Here is a 15,306-nt window from a genome sequence, read left to right on the forward strand (position 1 = left end):
GACATGAAGGAGGAAGTAAGAGTTGATTTTTCATGCCAAACACATGACTTCTACGCATACTTCATGGTGGTACAGGGCTTAACAGTAGAAACAATAGTGAGACTTTATTTCTGAAGGAGTTACAAGATGGACTTGCACTTTGCGGAGACGTTAGTTACTGCAAAGGTAGCAGACAAAATAGTGGCTTTATGCTTCGATAAATGCATAGAGATGGATGGGGAGCAAGGATGCCTGGCACTGACGCCGTTGGAAACTCACAAGAGTGAAATCGAAGACTTTTATGAAGAGGTGGGAGTAATACTTCGGCACATTGAATCTCCAGATCCAAGAGTGGGCTGCAATATGTATCAAAATAACATGCAGGAGTGTTTCCACGTGCACCACGGAAAGTTGAGACTTTATTGTGGAAAATCAAGGTGAAGGCACATTGTAAACTTTTTCTTAAGTCCCACCAACTTCCAAACATCTACAAAGGATATTAGTGAATGAGGTCAAGAAAATGTTAAGAGTTAGTCTGCTCACATAATAAGCTATTGTGGTGTGTCAACAAGAAAGACGGATTTGTCAGATTTATATTTGACTCGCAACAGAAAAATACGATAATCGAAACGAGACAGATAGACCATAGACACCGGAAGAACCGCTGCAGAAATTTAATATCGACTTGCGGGGAAGCTAGTGGATAGTCAAACTGCACCAAAATTTTCAGCAGTACACAGCATTTCTGTGTTCCAGACGTTGATTTCAATTCAAGAAGCTGCAACTTGGGTTGAATGTTTCAACATCTGCCTTTATTAGAGGATTAGGATCCATAATCTCATTCACTGAAAGATAAAATTATGTTGTATGTCTATGACATAAGTATTGCAGGGAAAATGGTATCTGTACAACGAAGTCTTGCGCCAGCTACTCGAAGCATCAAAGAAAGAAGGAGTCAAAAGTAAAATTAGAAATGAAAGGAGTTTGGACGCCAGGAAGTAGATTTCCTTTTTGACATGTGATATCCGCCGATGAAATCCCTCCAGACCCAGGGAAATTGGAGGCCAGCGAAAAGTATTCTGTATCCAGAACTAGGAATCAAGTGTACCCATTTTTATGACCAACAAACGTCAACAAGTGATTCGTAAAATATACCGTTACTACCCCCAATGTGTATCACTTGACAGGGAAAGAAGTCACCTGGAAATGGACCGAGATGGAAGAACGCGAATTCTAAGGTTGGAAAGATGTATTACCGAGGTCGCCGCTTTTGTTTCACCAGACATAAAAATGGAGTTCTGATGTGTACTGATCGATCAAGGATAGGTCCCGTCATTCATCTGTTCTAAGAGGTCGAACAGGATGGGGAGACAGCGAAGAAAACCATCGAATTTGTTAGTCGCATTTTGAGCAAAGCAGAGCAATATGCTCCGTAACAATATTATCACATTAGATGTTACATAGCAATTTATCAAATCCAGGTATTTTCTGGCAGGAAAAATGATGAACGTGTACACTGAAAACATAGCCTAGAAGTTTTTGATGAGAGCAAACTTCACTTATGGATGACTTTCACGGTGTTCAGTCTATCTGCTGCAGTTTAGGTTTTATGTGCTAAACATCTCAGGAAAGGAAAACATCACAGTGGATTAATTATCACGAGTACGAACGTGACTGACAGGTGAGAGTGACAACAAGTTTACGGAGGCAAACTTTGACATGCTCTACGTGAAGAATGTGACTTTTGAAAATTATGTGGAGACTGTGCTTGCCAATATCGGAAAAGAGCAGGTAAGGGATCAAGTACTAACGTCAAAGAGAAATGGAAGGGCACATCTGCAAGTATTAGACAATACTATTTGATCACAGCTACTGGGAGCAGTTGATTAGTATGCCCCCAGAGGAGTTTGTAAATAAGTTGGTTTGGTGTGTACACCTCAGTGACGCTCACTTTGGACCCCAAAAGTCTTACTCCATATTGAGATAGTCAGTGCACTTGAGTAATATGGACAAGAGGATGACGAAGACGTTCCAGCAAATGTGAGCCTTGTCAAATAAAGAAATCGACCACTGTCATGCACAGGCCCCATGTTCCCGATGGTACCTAAAGGATTGAGAGACAGTATGGCCATGGATATTTTCAGACCAGTCCAGGTCTTGTGCCGGGGATATCGATGTACAGGGTGTTACAAAATAGTGACTTACTTCGAGGAGTTGTAGACGATGTCTTGAGGATCAAATGAAGGATGGAAACCGATGTCTGAGAATGTCATCCAACGATGTTACAGAGTGTTGGCTGTAGAAATTAGCACCTGCCACTAGGCCACACCTTCAGCAGCAAATGTGACTTCGTTCACTGACGGAATGTAGGCAGAACATCTCGTATTGTTGTTTGTTATTCAGTAATCGCGACTCCGCGATCTCCATTGGGGATAACTGCTGTGTAGACAGATCTTGTCACCTATGAATGGGATGTTCTGTTGCCTTGGTGGATGTCAGTTTCAGACATGGGTTTCCATCCGCAACTGGAACCCTCTAAAATCTCCAGTCATATTCGTTTTATATCTGCATTTATTAATTTGCAGTTTATTTTTCTCCTGGAACCTTCTAAAATTTGCAGTGGTTTTCGTTATTTGCGAGAAAAATAGCCTTTGGATGGAAATCAGTGTCTGATAACACCATCCACCAAGGCAACAGAGTATCACATTCGTAGGGAAGAAAGCATGTCTACAAAGCATCTAGATCCGTCTTCTCCACTGGCAGTTGTGCCAATTAGTTCTTGTCACTAAATAAAATATAATATTGTGAGATGTTCCACCTACTGTCCACCAGCATACAAAATCATATTTGTCTCCGAAGAGGTAGCCTAGTGGCAGGCTCTGGTGGCTGTAGCTCCGACGCTCTGTAGCATTCTTGGGTGCTGTTTCCTGATACGAGTTCTTCAATACACCCCCAACAGCCTCTCAGAGTTTGTCAGTATCATTTTTTAAAATCCCTTATATTAGTGACTGTTGAGTTCACTTGTGAATTAGTCATGTTTGCTCCAGTAAAGGACCCACAGGTAGATCACTGACGAAAGCTTTTAACAACTACTGTCTTTAGATCACTGATACAGTGAAGAGGATTCAGTCAGATAATGGGCCACAGTTTAGATCCAAGTAGTGGATGGAATTTATGAGACAGAGATGATTAAAACATTTTCGCCCCCTGCTTCGAGGATAATGAGAAAAGTTGCTGAGATGTGTCAGGTGTAGTGTCACATCAACATCGGCCGGAGTGGCCGTGCGGTTCTGGGCGCTACAGTCTGGAGCCAAGCGACCGCTACAGTCGCAGGTTCGAATCCTGCCTCGGGCATGGATGTGTGTGATGTCCTTAGGTTAGTTAGGTTTAATTAGTTCTAAGTTATAGGCGACTGATGACCTGAGAAATTAAGTCGCATAGTGCTCAGAGCCATTTGAACCATTTGAATCACATCAACTTCGATCGTAGAACATTTATCTAACAGAGTTTCAGAATGTAGTAATAAATTCCCAATACACAGGCACAGCATTCAAATTAATGCTGACAAATCAACCAACTAGGGATCAGTTAAGAGAGATTGTGGATTACCAACCAATTACACAAAAACGCCAACGGGAATAGATAAAACTAGTTTTCGATAAAATCAGTGCAAAATATGAGGAAAAGAATAGAAGGCCTAAAGGGACCAGTAAGGTGCTTAGTGTGGGTGATAAGGTCTTACTACGATCAAGGAAGGAGTGAAAGAATGGTCTGTACTTAACCAGCAAATTCTATTACATATTATGTGAAATTCACCTAGTGCGAAAACTTCTTCACCACAGTGTCTTAGAATTAGACTCTACGAAGCTGCAAGTTGAAGGGGAATAACCACATTTCACAAATCATGTTATTTATGGAATGAAAAACACTGAAGAATTAAGAAGTGACATGACATCCATTCTCAGGTCTGTTAAAAAGAGATGCAGTAACAACATGATGTGATTCAATGGAAAAAATGTAAGAGTTGTTTGTTGTAGTCTTCAGTCCAGAGACTGGTTTGATGCAGCTCTCCATGCTTCTCTAACCTGTGCAAGCTTCTTTATCTCCCAGTATCTACTGCAACCTACATCCTTCTGAATCTGCTTAGTGTATTCATCTCTTGGTCTCCCTCTACGATTTTTACCCTCCACGCTGGCCTCTAGTACTAAATTTGTGATCCCTTGATGCCTCAGAACATGTCCTACCAACCGATCAGTCCTTCTAGTCAAATTGTGCCACAAATTTCTCTTCTCCACAATTCTGTTTAATACCTCCTCATTAGTTACGTGTTCTACCCATCTAATCTTCAGCATTCTTCTGTAGCACCACATTTCGAAAGCTTCTGTTCTCTTCTCGTCCAAACTATTTATCGTCCATGTTTCACTTCCATACATGGCTACACTCCATACAAATACTTTCTGAAACGACTGCCTGACACTTAAATCCATACTCGATGTTAACAAAATTCGCTTCTGCAGAAACGCTTTCCTTGCCATTGTCAGTCTACATTTTATATCCTCCCTACTTCGGCCATCATAAGTTATTTTGCTCCCCAAACAGCAAAACTCATTTACTTCTTTAAATGTCTCATTTCCAAATCTAATTCCCTCAGTATCACTTGACTTAATTCGACTTCATTCCATTATCCTCGTTTTGATTTTGTTGATGTTCATCTTATATCCTCCTTCCAAGACGCTGTTCATTCCTTTCAACTGCTCTTCCAAGTCCTTTGTTGACTCTGACAGAATTACAATGTCATCAGCGAACCTCAAAGTTTTTGTTTCTTCTCCATGGATTTTAATACCTACTCCCAATTTTTATTTCTTTTTCCTTTACTGCTTGCTCAATATACGGCATGAACAACATCGGGGATAGGTTACAACCCTGTCTCGCACGCTTCCCAACTACTGTTTCCCTTTCATGCCCCTCGACTCTTATAACCGCCATCTGGTTTCTGTACACATTGTAAATAGCCTCTCGCTCCCTGTATCTTACCCCTGCCACCTTCAGATTTTGAAAGAGAGTATTCCAATGAACAACTTCAAAAGCTTTCTCTAAGTGTACAAATTCTTGAAACGTGGGTTTGCCTTTCCTTTATGTATCTTCTAAGAAACGTCGTAGGGTCAGTATTGCCTCACGTGTTCCAAAAATTCTACGAAATCCAAACTAATATTCTCAGAGGTCGGCTCCTACCAGTTTTTCCATTCGTCTGTGAAGAATTCGTGTTAGTATTTTTCAGCATTGACTTATTAAACTGATAGTTCGATAATTTTCACGTCTGTCAACACCTGCTTTCTCTGGAATTGGAATTATCATATTCTTGAAGTCTGACGGTATTTTGCCTGTCTCATACATCTTGCTCGCCAGAAGGTAGAGTTTTGTTAGGGCTGACTCTCCCAAGGCTATCAGTAGCCCTAACGGAATGTTGTCTAGTCCCGGGGCCTTGTTTCGACTTGCGTCTTGCAGTGCTCTGTCAAACGTTTCACGCACTATCATATCTCCCATTTCATCTTCATCTACATCCTCTTCCATTTCCATAATATTGTCCTCAAGTACATCGCCCTTGTATAGACCCTCTATATACTCCTTCCACCTTTGTGCTTTCCCTTCTTTGCTTAGAACTGGCTTTCCATCTGACCTCTTGATATTCATACAAGTGGTTCTCTTTTATCCAAATGTCTCTCTAATTTTCCTGTAGGCAGTATCTATCTTAGCCCTAGTGAGACATGCCTCTACATCCGTACATTTATCCTCTAGCCATCCCTGCTTAGCCATTTTGCACTTCCTGTTGACCTCATTTTTGAGACGTTTGTATTCCTTTTTGCCTGCTTCATTTACTGCATTTTCTATATTTTCTCCTTTCATCAATGAAATTCAATATTTATTCTGTCACACAAGGATTTATACTAGCCCTCGTCTTTTTACCTGCTTGATCCTGTGCTGCCTTTACTATTCCATCACTCAAAGCTGCCCATTCTTCTTCCACTATATTTCTTTCCCCGTTCCTGGCAATCGTTCCCAAATGCTCTCCATGAAACACTCTACAACCTCTGGTTCTTTCAGTTTATCCAGGTCCCATCTCCTTAAATTCCCACTTTTTTGTAGTTTCTTCATTTTTATTCTATAGATCATAAGCAATAGATTGTGGTCATAGTCCCCATCTGCCCCTGGAAATGTCTTACAGTTAAAAACCTGGTTCCTAAATCTCTGTCTTACCATTATATAATCTATCTGAAATCTTCTAGTATCTCCAGGCCTCTTCCAGGTATACAACCTTCTTTTATGATTCTTGAACTAAGTGTTAGCTATGACTAAGTCATTCTCTGTGCAAAATTCTACCAGGCGGCTTCTTCGTCTATTTCTTACCCCCATTTCTTACCCCCATTCACCTACTACGTTTCCTTTTCTTCCTTTTCCTACTGTCGAACTCCAGTCACCCATGACAATTAAACTTCCGTCTCCCTTCACTATCTGTATAATTTGTTTTATTCATCATGCATTTCATCAACCTGTTTGTCATTTGCAGACCTAGTTGACATATAAACCAGTAGTACTACTGTGGTAGGCGTGGTCTTCGTGTCTATACTGGCCACAGTAATGCGTTCACTGTGCTGACTGTAGTAGCTAACCCGCACTCCCATTTCTTATTCATTATTATACCTACCCCAGCATTACCCCTATTTGATTTTGTATTTATAACCCTGTATTCACGTGACAAGAAGTCTTGTTCCTCCTGTCACCGAACTTCACCAATTCCCGCTGTATCTAACTTTAACATATCCTTTCCCCTTTTTAAATTTTGTAACCGACCTGGCCGATTAATGGATCTTACATTCCACGATCCGATCCGTAGAACGCCAGTTTTCTCTCTCCTTATAACGACGTCCTCCTGAGTAGTCCCGCCCGGAGATCCGAATGGGGGACTAATTTACTTCCGGAATATTTTACCCAAGTGGACGCCATCATCATTTAACCATACAGTAAAGCTTCATGCCCTCTGGAAAAATTACCGCTGTAGTTTCCCCTGCATTCAGCCGTTCGCAGTACAAGCACAGCTAGACTGTTTTGGTTAGTGTTACAAGGCCAGATCAGTCAATCATCCAGACTGTTGCACCTGCAACAACTGAAAAAGATGATGCCCCTCTTCAGGAACCACACGTTTGACTGGCCTCTCAACAGATACCCCTCCGTTGGCTCGGAGCACTATGTGACTTAACATCGGAGGTCATCAGTCCCCCCGTTGTGGTTGCACCTACGGTACGGCTATCTGTATCGCTGAGGCACGCAAGCCTCCCCACCATCGGCAAGGTCCATTGTTCATGGGGGGGATATAAGAGCCATGAAATCGTAAAGGAGAGTTTTTGCATGGTATAATTTCAGTTGTCATTAGAATAAGTCAGGAAGATGGTGTAGAAGATAATGAGAAAAAAAGCACGAAACAGATGACTGGGTGCAGCTGCTCTGCTGAAGGTATCCAGATCCACTGGAGCAATGGCATGAAGGCATGGAGCTCGATCATGATTTATTAACAGATGGGAAGGAATGCTGCACTGGTAGAGTTTATCAGACATGAAGGAACGCTGCATTGTTAGGGTATAGCAGATGTGATGGAATGACATAGTATTTTGATGATTGATGAGAGTACAATATGCCGATTTATATGAGTAATTTGCGAGTCGATGAGAGTCTGATGTGGAACTTTTATGTATATCCATGTACTGTTAAAAAGAGAGAAAGCTGAAAATAACTGTAATAAAAGCAGAAAAGAGAAGAGAGGATAAAAAATTTGAACTAAACACGTCCCATGTTGAAGGAAGGAATGAGCAAAGTTTCTGGATCAACACTGAAAGAGAGACAGACTTCAAATCTAGTAAACTGTGGATGAAAGTAACAAACAAGGGCAAGAGAACTGTTGAGGTAATAAGCCACTGAAGTAAAAGATGTATAAAGTAAAGTGAATGTTCATAGTGTGAATTTCATATACATGTCGAGAGCTCAATTATACTTGTGTTCATGTTCGAGATTTGTGATCCCCTCAGTTTTAAAGAACCCATAATATGAGTAATAAACGAAATGGTAGGATGAAACGTTTAAATTCATCAGACGAAGATTAACGAATATAAGACCAGAATATGAAGTAAAAGGGGTAAATGGTAAAGGAAGTATATAGTGTGGCCATAGCAGTCTTGCAGTCACTGGTAAAATACGGCAGATGCACAGTTAATCGAGAGATGGCGTCTGGGTATCGATAGACCTTTCTGTGATAACATGTCGTACACGCAAATAGCAAACAACCAAATGGATATGCTACTCACAAAAGCATACATCTCCTAAGATGCCAATTAAAAGAATTTTTAAAAGCTTTGTCTTTTCGAAGATCTTTTGTGCTAGAATTAACTATCACCAAATAAAGTAAGAGTTAAGATGTACACTGTAAATAATTAAGATCTAATAAGATTGTAGAAGTCGATAATAATTAAATATATGAGGATTAAGCATTAAAGAAACATGAGTCCATTAGATATTCACAATGGTGAAAAAGGCAAGTGAGGTAATATTTGAATAAATTCATTGGAACTAATAGCAAAGGAGAATGTTTTATTACGAAAGTGTAAATGTAGAAATTGTTAAGGAAGAAAATAGTAATAACATAATGTATTTTTAATTATGTGAATTGTATTATATATAAATGCTTTGTAAATTGTTTGATACCATGAAATGGCTGTAGCTTCCACATATGCACATATCTCCCAAAATGTGTTCAGCGCGTGGAACAGATGAGGCAGCTGGCCACCACCCGATACACCTTTCTACAGGACAATGCTCTCCTAGGTTACCTGCCCATGGTTCAAAGGCACCGTATATTGCAAGAGACAATACCGAGAGCCCTCCTGGATTGCGTCGCATTTGGGAAACTATAGTTCAAGCCTGCCATACTGATTTATATTTTCCGTTATTTCCCCAAACCGCTGAAGGCAAAGGCTAGGATGGTTCCTTCGAAAGTGGAGGATCGCTTTCCTTCTCTATCTTTCCCTAATCCGAGCTTGTGCTCCGTCTCTAATGACCTCGTTGTCGACGTGACGATAAACACTAATCTTCTCCTCCTCCTCCTCTCTCCAGTCTTCACGAATCTGCGTCGCCTCGCCAAGAAACAGACCACACACTTGGGTGTCCTCGGTCCTCACTGTTACCAAAGAGGTGAGCGTCCACTGCGCTGTTGACATATGCCAGTTACGTACTGTTGTCTTCATACTAAAGAAAAAGAGAAACAAAAAAGCTGTGAGACTGTGTCTTTAAACCTACAGAACAATGAGACTGTCTTCATACCAAGTGAACAGTAAGACATTGTGTGGAGAGTTACGAGGTCACTGGCCGCTTCACAAACAAACACTAGTCATAATTCATAACTGTAAGCAAGTGAAATGACAACACCCGCTCAGTATTGATGCATTTTGCGACGTTATTCAGGATGAAAGCTTCTTCGTTTCAACTTGTTTACGTAAAAACTAATGTGCATACCCGTGTACATATGAGAAATTTGGACTTATGGAAGTCAGTCGATGTTCATCATTGTTGGGAAAACATGAACCTCTGAGTTCATACAGGGTATTTCGCGATTAATGTTACACACTTCAACAGGCTGTAGACGGGACTTAGTACATCAAGTTTTAAAAAGGAACCTATGTCCCAAAACGTCATCCAACGACTCTCCAGAGCGTCAAAGCCATAGGCGCCGGCACCTGTAAATGTACGTATATTCAGGGTGATTCCGTGATTATCTCACAAACTTTCCAGGATGATGGAGAAGGATAAATGTATCAATTTGAGGGTGGGGATTCCTTTGTTGGAAACGAACGAGTCGAAAGTTATAAGCGAAAATCGTTCAAATACCTCTGGTACAGTTGTCTCTAAGACTGTAGGGTAAGCAACTTTCAGGATTGGTAGTATGGACCAAAACAAGAAAAATGTTCACTAAGCATGGACTCTAAAATGCTTGTCTTAAGAGACAGAGCACTTATTCAATAGAAGAGATGTGTTTATCGTAGCGAAGCTGAATAATTGCTCATAGCTCCTCAGGTGTATATTCTAGAGCCTATGCATACCGGATATTTTTCCTTGTTTTGGTCCATACTACCACCTCGAAAAGTTACTTACCCTATGATCTTAGCAACAACCGTACCAGTCGATTTATTCTATTGTAAGAGGTAGCATATAGGTTTTCGCTTATAACTTCCGAATCTTTCGTTTCCGGTACAGGGACTCTTACTTCAAATTGATACATTTATCCTTCTCCATCATCCTAGGAAGTTTGTCACATCATCACGAAATCACCCTGCACATACGTATTTTTACAGGCAGCATAAAGCTGCGACAACCATACATTGCTTGGTACCCTGATGTAGTTAAGTGAACATGAAGGAACTACAAAGGGAATTTCAAGTGTTCCACTTATAATTACCACAAACACTGTATTACAAGTAATGCAACCACATAATGAAACCACTTAGCAGCTTTATAAACATCACAATATTTACGAAATCAGTATGTAGCTCGATGGTTACGTGGTAGCACGGTGCTCGGGGTCTTACTGTGAAAAACACGGATGACAAGACCACAGAAATAAATAGCGTAATCCTGAACCTTGCTAGTAATAGAATAAAAATATGCTTGCTATAAAATATAATCAAATATTCTACTCATAAAAACTATGAACCAGCTGTTACTGTCATAAAAAGTATACAAATAGGGCCATGTAGCTAGCTATACAGAACGCACATAATAATAAGCTATCAACTTCGAGTTCCAAGTTTAGATACTAGCGTAGTGCTCGAGGTCTAAGTGTGTAATAGGAGTTGACAGGGAAAAGTGGAAGGAATTGCATAGCCGTAAAAATTGTCATATTGTAATTTTTAATATTCCAGTACATTCTATAAATTAACAAATACCAACAACAAAATGTGATCAAAAATGTCACAACTTAATAGTGTGTCTTCCAATGTCTGCGTGACATGTGACTTAAGTGCATAAAATAAAGTTCAAGAAAAAGCGTTACAATAAATATCGTCAAACCAGGAGGGAAAACAGTATCTTTCCATAGTAGGCTTCCCACAACTCAAATGTATGAGCTAACAGAAATCGATATCGAAGAACAAGGGGACCTCAACTTTCGCGAAATTATAAAACCACGTTATATTGACTAGAGAAATTTCGTAAAAAATGTCACGAAAGATCAAAAAACATAGCAAAATAATTCCCATTAGATGTAAATAAGTTATACACAACTGCAACCAGTCACTTTTTTTCAATAATAATGCTTTATTACATGAACCGGTATTCGAACCGTTTCAGGTTCATCTTCAGATGGTTTCGGGAGGATCCGGGAAGTTACGTCATTACTGGTAGTAGAATAATGCTGGGTGCTGGTTCTATGGCAGAAAGATGGGTCACACTTTAATGTATCGCCATGACTATAGCTTATCTGTCGCAGTAAGCAAAAAATGAACTTACATCCATATCGACAGATAATATATAGTCATGGCGATACATTAAAGTGTGACCCATCTTTCTGCCATAGAACCTGCACTCAGCACTGTGCTACTACCAGCAATGATGTAACTTCCCGGATCCTCCCGAAACCATCTGAAGATGACCCTGAAAAGGTTCGAAAACCGGTTCATGTAATAAAGCACTATTATTGAAAAAAAGTGACTGGGTGCACTCGTGTATAACGTATTTACATTCAATATACAGTCACGGTTCTAAAATATCCGTAATGGATAAGCATAATTCCCATTCTATGTATTACGACACGTATATTTTTACTGTATTTTTTTTATAATAAGAACATGAAATATGACTGGCTTCACTACTTGTGTCTTAAGCGAAATATTAAAGGTAGAGAGCTTCCTGTTACGTTTTTCAAGGTAGTTTGAAATTTTATATAAATTAATTTAAACTATTATTATAATAAAATAAGCGTAACGTACTCTGATTTGGATTATTTACTGTATGTCTGCAGTGTAACATTCTTTGATCGCTGGTTTGCCTTTATACTTTATATGACACAACGTATTTTTATTTGTAACTACTACCTAAGCGCCACCAGGTGGCTGGTTGTAACGTCTTTCGTGTGCATGCACAATTTAATTCTTAAATTCGTTCGCTGTTTTTGTAATTGGTTGAGTATTCTCGCAATTTAGTAACTGAGAAGTGTATATACGCGCGCTATGTAGCGTATTTGTTATTTTTTTTAAAGGCCAGTGACCGTTGATCACAGCAGTCCTACACCAGCCGCCATTGGTGACTCATTATGAGAGCAGCAAGTAGTAGATCCAGCTTTTTCTGTTTGTTTTGGTACGTTAATTCTTAAGTTAGTTTTATCAGTATGTATTGGGTATGTGCCCGCTGTGTGCGGATGCAGGAGGAGGTGGCCGCTGTTTGTGAACAATTGAAGACGCTTATGGCTGCAGTCAGCCGTCTCCACGCTGCTGCCTGGGGGTGTAGCGGCGGTGGAGAATCTGGCGCATCTCATGGGACACCTCAGGTGTCGCTTGTTTTGCCCCCAGGCTCTGCTGCCGAGGCACCTTGCAGCGTGCCTGACGCGGGGCAGCCTAGAACTTTGCGCCTCGTGAAGAGGACATAGCGTTTTGCGTTTGCGAAACTTAAATATGTGCGCAGTTTTGTTTTCCTAGAAAAAGGAGCCACAAGCCCGTTAAGAGAAAAAAGAAGAGAAACTCCTGGATTTACTGAGATTGCAACATATAGTGGACAATGAAGAAGAGGATTATTCTATGCAGACTTAAGCGAAACGAAGAAAATCACTCAGCAATATGCTGTTGAACCAGGAGAGTAGGGCTGTGTTTATTTATTTACCTGAATAACCCTTTTGGAGGGTGTAAACTGCCTCTTACTAATAGGCGTATCCTGCTTGCGATATAAAATATGACCGTGGACTGCCTGTATGCCTAATGGATTTTTTCTAATTGGATAAGGCTATCTTTCCCGAGGAAGTGATACACATAAGTAGGAGGAAAGTGTACAACCGACCCTTCAGATGGGAAGTCTACTACAAATAAAAAGTAATTAAAACCGAACAGGGCTATAATTTGGAAAATGAAAGTTAATTTGGGCATTCATTCACGAACAACACTGGACAGAAAAGGGGTACCACTGATCATGAATCCAAAAGTTACACTAATGAACGAAAAGGAAAGAATTAACGGTCGCCAGCCTACTAGTGCAATTTACATCCAAAATCCTGTACAAGATGATGGAAAAGAAAAACATGTATTATTAAACACTGACGTGGCAACTGAAAGTTTTCACTTTTTTTGACACTAATTTTTAGTGAGTATGTAACGATAAAGAAAACTGAGAAGCCACTCTTACGTTATGTTTGGCATTAACTTTTGAAAAAGGCAATCGTGTAATGATTTGAAAATATGTAATTAAACTGCATGTTAATATTGAACTTCGTTACGTGAAAAATGACTTTCAGTGATCTCAACATAACGTCACCAAAGAAATTTAGAAAAAAAGCAAGCATTTTTTTCTTTGCCGTTACTTATTTTACAAATTGGATTTCATATAATTGTCTGAACAACTGAGCCTTTTTTGCCGACTTGAACAGAATGAAACACTAGGATACGTACCAAACCAAACAGCTAAGTGATTCAAGCTATATGTAAAATGAATAAAACTTCCGCACTCTTAATTTGTGCATTTCTTTAGATTTGGATTTTTTCCAGTGATTGATTCTGAAACTTGAAAAATGAAATTGCTTTACTTTAGTCATATACTGAAACCTCTGTTGTACAACAGTTAATTGAAAGTAGACTGAAGCTAAAATTCTTAAAAGTCAAATTATTTATTAATAAACTAGCTGTAACTATTTAATTTGTTTCTTATGACACTCGGTTACATATAAGGGAAAAACGGAACAATGACCCTGCTTGGTAACAATGCCTGGGGGCAATGAGGTCACAATCGCCTTAGTTTAACTGATTATTATTTAAATAAATTATATCAATCTAATCCCATTCAGTTGTGCTGCTGGGTTAGCCGTTAATACTTTCTACCAATGGAGAGTCTTACTTCAGTGCTGTGCATATGACGAAACTCGGAGCCGACGACGACACTGTGTTGCTGAAACTGCTGCTGCTGTTGCAGACGGTAGCATCTTGTGGAGCTACGGCTAATTACAGGAACGGGTAATCGTAATTAATGCAGCCTCTTCCGCCCGTCCACTGTCCGTACTCCTGCTACTAGACATCTGGCCGGCGTGCGTACTTATGCCGCCGAAAAAAGTACTCTCTACTGCGAGAGCGTTAACACCACACTTCCGCACACTACAAGTGCTGGAACCCGTCTCCCTCTCTGTCCGCGAGCTCTGCGCAACAACTCCATACCCAAAGATTTTACAACGCACAAGCACTGCTATTATCGTTGCTAGTCGATGCAAATAACAACTCCTTTTGCAGTAAGACACAGATAAATACAATGAAACGTCAACAGACTTCTACCTAAATTTACACATACAGTGAAGCAATGTCCTTACTTATTAAAAGAAAGCATTTAAATAATAAATATTTACATACAATTCAGAAAAAAATTATATATCGGTAGCAGGTACCATGCATCCTGCATTTTCGGTGTTACAAGGGTACGATAAACCAACTTCTATTTTGCTTCACTATATTTAATTTTCGTTTCTCCCAGGCTTCCTTCATCCTTTGAGACTGTCATTCCTTTTCTTCCTGGATCCATTTTCTTCCTTTTGCATACCTCTTTCTTTCCTGAAATCCTGCCTTTTGTGTTGCTTCTCTAAAAAGTATTTACATATCTATTATGTCCATTTACGTCCATTCTAATTCCTGCGTTTTTCATATCTTTGTCAATTTCGGTGACTCACGTGAGTTTGGATTTGTAGCTGTTTAATAAATCCAAGATCTATTTGATTAGTCTGTTACTATCCATTCGGTATATATGCCCATAGAACTACAGTCTTCTTTTCTTAATTACATCAGCTCTTGTTAGATCTTAATTAGTATTCAATATTAGTATTACACCTATGTCCCATTATTTTTCTTAGAATTCGTCTTTCAGCTTTTTACAGTTTCTCAAGATCTCGAAAACTTGTTATTTTAAGTGTTTCTGCTGCACACAGTGTTTCGGGCCTTACCATTGTATGATATTGTCTTAGCTTTGTGTTTCAGGACAAAAGCTTTTTTGTCATAAGTGCTTTTGTTATTTGGAATGCCTTTTCCATTTGATACAGGGTGGTCCATT

The sequence above is a fragment of the Schistocerca americana genome, chromosome X, assembly GCF_021461395.2.
Source record: "Schistocerca americana isolate TAMUIC-IGC-003095 chromosome X, iqSchAmer2.1, whole genome shotgun sequence".
NCBI classification, from domain to species: domain Eukaryota; kingdom Metazoa; phylum Arthropoda; class Insecta; order Orthoptera; family Acrididae; genus Schistocerca; species Schistocerca americana.